We start from the raw sequence: 7,290 nt of genomic DNA on the forward strand, positions 1-7,290 counted from the left end.
TTTCCATCTATGTGGAAAAAGCAATGCAGTCCAAGGGCTTTTTGCAAACCAGTTACATGTGGCAAATGGAAAAATGAAAAAGATTTCTTTTGGGGAGGCTAATTAAAGTGACAGGTAACTCTTCTAAAATGAAAGGGTTTCACACTGACCAAACTGTAATGTGATTATTTTTTAAATTACCTGGTGAGGTTAAAAATCTCTCTGAATTCTGGGGGTAGAAAACAGAAGTTTGGTAATAATGCCATTATCAAAAGGACTAAACACAGCCAAATGTTTCCTGACCAAAAAAAGTGTTAAAATGGGTTTAGCTATTTTTCTAGGTTTTTTCCCCTGTAATCGATAGTCACATTACAGTTGATTCTAGATGAGTGAATAAGTCATTCTTATGCTTAAATAGACTCCAGTTAAATCATGTAAAAGATGGGAAATCTCTGAACTTATTAAAACTGCATAATAATTCTGACCCAAGTCATGCTTGCTTTTGCAGTTGTTCATTTTTATTATCTAGTATCATTTCATTTGTGTGAAAAATTCTTCCTCCCTAACACATGCCTACTTTCATTGAAAATTAGCTAGCAAATATTTTCAGGGCAGGACTAAAGTTAAACAGCTATATGTGCTTCAAGGCAATTTAAAAACAGTATAAATCAGAATATTTGATAATTGAAGTTTAAGGTTAGGCTCCCTCTCCTACATTCATATGGTATATTCAGGCAAACATCCGGCCCCATGTCAGTTATAAATTTCTAAGTGACCCAGTTTTTAAATCACCCTTGACTTTAGTGGGTGTTGTTATTGGACTTCTCCATAAATCATGACTTTTATTTAGGTGCTTATTCATGAGATTTAGGCACCTAATATTAGGCATCAGGGTCTTCTAGTTTTTGTTTTTTAATTCAGGGACCTGGCTTCCATACTTTCTTATTTACCATTTCATAATCTACCAGTCCTTTCCAATCTAATTAATTTGCCATTCTAGTATTTGTAACATCTCTGCCAATTCTGAACACCACTAACTATGGAAAGACCATGACAATCAGACAGAAGAGTGTGCTTACTTTGTGAATGCATGGATATAATAGTAATAGGTGGAGAAAGGAAAGAACTATTGAAGGACTAATGGTTAAACCGTGGTACGACTTCCCCAGTTGACCTCCACAGAGGCTCTGTCTTGATCAACAGACATTTACTATTAATATTAACTGGAGTTAATTAAAGGGCGGGGGAGGAGAGGAGTGGAATTTCCATCAAAATCTAACATTTTGGTATTTGTTTTAATACTGGTTTAGGATGAAAAACAGAAATACTGAAATATGGCAGCATGAAAATACACAAAGTTTATTTGGGAATGCTGAAAAAGTTTAATTTCACAGCAATGTCTCTTAGGAGTTGGCTAAAAATGTGTCAAAGAAAAAGAAAAAAGAAAGGGAAAGGGAAAGAAAGGGGTATGGTATATTGGGTTTGTCTGATGCTTCCAAAGACTCTTTTGGAGGAAACGACTACATTATGAAAGACCAAAAAAATGAGATGGTTAGCCCTGTTAGTCTGAAGTCTGGCCCTACCTTCTGCCTAGGGCTTGTTATCAGTATAGAGAGCTGTAACTGCAGAGGAGCATGCTCCATTCATTATTTTGTCATAGTATGTCTTCATGAGGGGCACAATTCCTCTGCCAGGAGCCTCTTTGGTGCGGAATGTCAATAGAGAACCTCAGAAAGAAAAGGAGCAAATGTGGGGAGAAGCCATGAAAAGTTTACTGCACACCACCCCATTGTTGTAGACATATTGGGATGGAAAGTATCACAATGCTAGCCACACTACAGGGAAAGGATTTCTGAGGTCATTGAATAAATAAGGTTTAAGGAGATGCTGTTAAATACTGCAGCCAAGTCAAGGATTTTTGTGGGTGATATCTTTTACAGGACCAACTGCTTGGTTGAGATAAAGTTAGACAAGCTTTTGAATAGAAGGCAGTCTACATCAGTTAACAGTTGAGTCCCGCTTAATTGACACTTGTGTTATGCAATTGACACTTTGGTCAGGCCGCACTTGGAGTACTGCGTCCAGTACTGGGCGCCGCACTTCAAAAGGGATGTGGCCAGCCTGGAGAAGGTTGAGAGGAGGGCCACCCGCTTGGTGAGAGGGCAGCAGGACAGGCCCTATGAGGAGAGACTGACGGACCTGAACCTATTCAGCCTTGGCAAGAGGAGGCTGAGGGGGGACCTAGTGGCTGCCTACAAATGCATCAGAGGAGATCAACAGCAAATAGGTAGAGCCCTTTTCTCCCCAGCACCACCTGAGGTGACAATGAACAATGGTAATAAGCTGATAGAGAACACGTTTAGGTTAGAGATCAGAAGGCAATATTTTACAGTTAGGGTGTAATCTGGAACCAGCTTCCCAGGGAAGTGGTCCTTGCCCCTACCTTGGACAAATTCAAGAGAAGGTTGAATGATCACCTGTCTGGGGTCTTGTGAACCCAGCATTCATTCCTGCCTGTGGCAGGAGGTCAGGCCAGATGATCTGTTCAAGTCCCTCCTGACCCTAGGTACTATGAAATTATGAAACTGGTGGCCTGCCTCCTAGCACTGGTGCAATTTGGAGGTGGCAGCTGCAAGAGATTCACCACAGCCATGAATGACTTGTGCCTTCCAAGACTGGGGTGGGGGCACCATTTGTAGTTGGTGGTGAGCAGGAACTGTCCCCAGATGCCAGTGGTGGTGTCATTGGCAGTGGGGGCAATGACCACCCACCAAAGCCAACAGTAGCGGCCAATCTCAGGGTGGGGCAGGTGCCCCCCCATGCCCCCCAACATGTTGCCTATGACCACAACCTTGCTAGATTCCATAACTAAGCGGCCCACCAGACCACTTGAAATCCTGTTAAGCAGATGATCTCAAACTAAAATACCAAACACTGGATGAGCTCTGTGGTAGTATGACTGCTTTCTTTCCTCTTTCAAAATGCCCACGTATTCCCTTCCCTTCCAGTTCAGAAACAGAAATGCTAAGTAACTGCAATGGCTCTTCTCATATTTCTGACCAAGCTAAATTCCAGAAGTAAAAATATCAGAGTATCCAGTCTGATTTCTTCAGCAGAAAAGTCAAGAGAAAACTGAATAAACTTAAAAAAAAAAAAAAAAAAAAAAAAATTAGGGAGGTCAATTTGAAATGAACTTTGAAATCTTTTAAACTCTGCCCCTCACTATTTGCCACAGGAAAAATGTTTCATTTTCAACAATATAAATACGCTTTAGCCAGTTCCACACACAAGACTCATTTCCTGTTGATTTCAACAGGCTTTGGATTAGGTTTTGTGTTCGATTGGATAATTGAAGATTGTTCCATGTTTGGGTTTTTGTTAAAACTAGTTTCTCTATTTTTTTCCCCTCGTCTCCTCTATAAGGGAATCTCTTTTGTTAAAGAGGTAGAAGGGCAGAGCTGAGTTATCAATAATGAGGAAAATTATGTGCGTCAGAGACAGCTTAAGTATATGCACTGGATGCTGTGTGCGCCTGTGGGTGTGGGCGTAGGTGTGCATGATGAGACTGCTGTCTTCAGAAGGATATTGTTGTTTTTCCAGAAGAGCCACAGGAATAGCTTATTTAGAGGTTAATAATGTATTTTAAAACCACAGATGGGTAGACCTCCTGTGTCTGTGCTTCATGTAACCATCTGGGACCTTTTGTTTCCCCAAAGGTGGTTCTCAAACAGCCCTGAGCACCCTCTGCTATTGACTTCAGTTTCTCTGTAGGTGATAGCTATTGTCTGAAGCCAATAAGAGGGGATGTCCAGGTGGCACTCAACCTGTCACTGATTCAGCAGGGTACTTGCTCACATGCTGAAACTTATGCATGTGTGCAGAATCAAAGCAGTCGATGCTTAAAGTCAGGCACATAAGTATCATGCTGAGTCAGGACTCAGATTCAGGCTACTGAACACAGGCCTACTTGTCACAGTATTGACTCGTTAAGCATTGGCTGAAACGTTGACCATTGTAGGAGACTGTTTCCTCTTAACAAGTTAATCCTCCTTCAGTAACATTTAGAAACCTCTACCCATGTTGAACTGGTTTAGCTGGGGGCATACCCTGTCCTTCACAAATTCTTCTCCACCATATCTATAACAATATAAAATACAAAATACCAAAATAAAAATATTCTTAAAGTCTGTTTAGGCATGCAAAAAAAAGAGGTCCATCCTGTAATGTTTCAAGTAGAGAAATGAGGCATGCTAGAATGAGAAGTACAGGGAAGTAGCAGAGAGAGTATAAGAAGGAGAATGTGTGGAAAACTGCTGGAGAAACACCTGAAGTCAGAGGAGGAAACATTCCTGAGAACTATGAAAGTAACTGAAGGGGAAAAAAAAGGGATGAAATGTGCAAGACTGAATCTTTTAAACTTCTACATGCTAATAGAAAGATTGCCCTACGGTCACTTCCTCTTCTAGGAACCCTCATTTAAGAGAGGCAAATTTTCTTGCATACTTACAAGAACCAGCCCAAAGAAACTGAGGAAACTAGTTATAGTAGCAAACATAAAACCTGGCCTGTGTGTTGAATGTATTTTCTATGGAATAAAAATGTTAACCTTACTCTTAAGTGAGCAGTCACAAAATTAACTAAAGTTGGCTTAACGTTGACACTCCTAAAAATACAATTCCAGAGAAAACTCTACTTTTACATTCCCAAAAGGGAGCATGCTCAATACTGGTGGAAGTTTAGGGAATTCAGCCAGGAAACTCTAACAAGTCTCAACTGAGCATGTGCCAACTGAGATGCCAAGGAACACAACACACCCCTAATACTCAGGCAACCTCCTCCACACCCCCCTGCTAAATTTCAGGTCTCTGATCCAAAGAAAAGAGGTGCTAACTGAACAGATCTCACTGAAAAATTTTGAAGAATTTTTATTTAACTTGGGCAATACAACACACTTCCCCCCCTGCCAAATCTCATTCTCCAAAATAGCTGAACCAGTTTTTCTTAAACTTAAAAAAAAAAAAGATTCAGCCTGAGGCAAAGAGCCGACACCGATAATATTTAAATCTAAACACTTATAGTCTGACATGATTATTTCGAATTAAATATAAAAATCTTATAATGGGAGGTGTCAGGTAATCTTAAATATAGGCAGTACTACTTTCTCCACCTACAAATTTTCTACTGTGGTTTTGATTTAGTGTTAGGCAATGAAAATAATCTGTTCATGTTACTGGGTTTTGGATGAAATTCTAAAAAGGTAAGAATGCAGTTTATTTTAGACTAAGGTTCATGAATGTAGGGTAAAAAGAAACCCACAAATAAGAATTACATAACTTTGTTAAAGCTGGTCTGCTCACCTGCCCTTGCTGTATTGACAATAATAAAATCTCACTGATGAAAATATTGCATGAAATACTGTGGATACCCTGCAGAAAACCAAGCTAGATGATCCCTCATAATGAGACGTTATATAAACTCTAAAAGCATATTTGGTAAAGTTAATAATGATGAAACAAGCAACCATGGATCTGAAATTCAGCCTTAAACCCTTGTTTGAAAACATATTTTCAACCTCTACTGTATATTGCTGCCTCCAACATCAAAGCAGAATATTAGGAAACAATCAAAATATACAATTTAATGAGCTGCTGCTCTTCTCAGGCCATCCTTATAGTTTTGCCCAGAAAAATCAAGACATGTTCACTGACCCTGACAAGCCTAGAGGTGAATATGAGGAAAAGAATACACATCCTATAGAAATATTAGATAATAAAAAATCCAACAGAAATGTTGCTGAATTGCACAGAGTTATTAAAGCATGAACAGGCATAGATGATAAGAAGTCAAAATTGAAAATGATCATGGGAAGAGCACAAATTAAGAGCAATAGCTGCAAAATATCTGAGGACACATTATTAGCCCTGTAACAGGGCACTACTGGGACTGGTGCAAAACCAAAAGCCCTCAAGAAAAGTGGCCCAAGGGACTTGATTCTACAGATCTTCACTCCCCTATAAAATTATAGCATTTGATGCGTCATGCCCTCAGGTGCTCTTGAGCTAGAGTCCTACCATATTTATTTGAATACAAGTCAAGGGTTTTTTTCCCCCTAATCATCATGGGCGAAAATAAATCCCTCATCTTACATTCACATACAAGGAAACCTCATTATATATATTGTCTATCATTAAACTGCTGCCAAAAAGCAGCATGTGCTCAGTAATGGAAAACAACTATGAATCCAACAAATGCAGCCAACACAAAGCATGACTATAAACCACATTGCCCATATTGGGCAAACATGCTGATGGGAAGTGTGTGTGTGTGTGTGTGTGTGTGTGTGTGTGTGTGTCCCTTTAAAAAAAAATGAACAGTCAGGGGAGAGAGGCCAGTGTTCCCGCTACAGGGAACTGGCAACCAGCCAGATGGTACTGAAATACCAGGCCAGTACCAGGAAGGCCATTGCCAGCCCTGATGCCCTCTCCTTACTGCCAAAATTGTTACATTTGCTCTTAGCAAAAAAAGGCCAAAATTAGCACAAAGATAGATTAGTACAGTCCATCCGAATAAGATATATGATAGTGTCCATTACATTCAACCCCCACTCAGTGCTGTTTTTTTTCCAAGTCATGGTGAGCCACTACATGGGATATATTTGACTTCTTTATTCCTACAGCTGAGTGGTGCCATCCCCCCCCATTTCCAATTACTCCCATTTCTTCACCAGCCTTAAAAGCCTGATAAACATCACCAAAAGGGGGCCCAAACAGTTCACCCAGAATCCTTTTGTTGCCCCTCTGTTTGTCATATATGATTAAAGTGTCCCCACCCTCCATGAGGTTGAGCCAGACTAGGAGGCCTGTCTCTCATCTGCATATAATTTTTTGGAGGATCCCAGGGCTCACACAAGAGCACCCAGTTCCTGTATCTGGGAGGGGGAGGTGACAGCTGGAGTACACACATACTGAGCAGTGCTTAGCTGTGGGGTCACCATTGCTTGAAACACCGTTGACTCTGGTGGTGCTTAGCCCAATGAACTATATGGCAATTCATGAGCCTTTTGGCATTGGGCTAATAGCATGCATAGTCTATAATATGTATAAATATATACAAAAAGTGCTGTTTAAAAGATGTGTTTATGGAGTACCTGTGCTAAAACTTGCAGCAGTTTCAAAAAAAGTAAAATGCACAAATTCTAGATGAACTAAGTTTCCTCAGGCATGTTTAATTCACAGTCACTGTTTTCAAATTTGCTCTTTACTTCCACATGCTCAGGGAAAGCAGTCTGACAGTAAGGAGTGGGAAAAGGGG

The sequence above is a fragment of the Gavialis gangeticus genome, unplaced genomic scaffold (genome assembly GCF_001723915.1).
Source record: "Gavialis gangeticus isolate Ggan-Ray unplaced genomic scaffold, GavGan_comp1, whole genome shotgun sequence".
Taxonomy (NCBI): domain Eukaryota; kingdom Metazoa; phylum Chordata; order Crocodylia; family Gavialidae; genus Gavialis; species Gavialis gangeticus.